This window comes from Penaeus monodon, chromosome 32, assembly GCF_015228065.2.
Source record: "Penaeus monodon isolate SGIC_2016 chromosome 32, NSTDA_Pmon_1, whole genome shotgun sequence".
NCBI lineage: Eukaryota > Metazoa > Arthropoda > Malacostraca > Decapoda > Penaeidae > Penaeus > Penaeus monodon.
In genome coordinates, this window is record NC_051417.1 from 9937502 (window position 1) to 9937744 (window position 243).

The 243-nt window shown below is 38.3% G+C and overlaps 1 protein-coding gene across 3 annotated transcripts in view; it reads right to left on the minus strand.

The window, feature by feature from the left end:
• LOC119593492 (locomotion-related protein Hikaru genki-like) overlaps nucleotides 1-243 on the minus strand; it is a 249107-nt gene that overhangs the window by 219222 nt on the left and 29642 nt on the right. The gene's annotated exons all lie outside the window — the stretch shown is intronic.

Consider the following 243-nt stretch of genomic DNA (forward strand, 5'->3'; position numbering starts at 1 on the left):
AATAGTAATTTTGTCAGAGATTCAGAGTAGGTTGGCTATCGTCTGTTGCTAAAAATGGTCGTTTGAAGCCACCACATGTCAGGATTTTCCCCTCTCTAGGTTTAGTTACGTTGCTATGTGTGTTTGTGTTTTGTTTGTGGGAAAGAGTGTATTTTGTGTTTCCATTTGTGCGAAAGTGGGTTTGTAATGTGTGTATGTATACCCGTGTGGATTTTTTTGTGTGTGTTTATGTATGCGTGTATT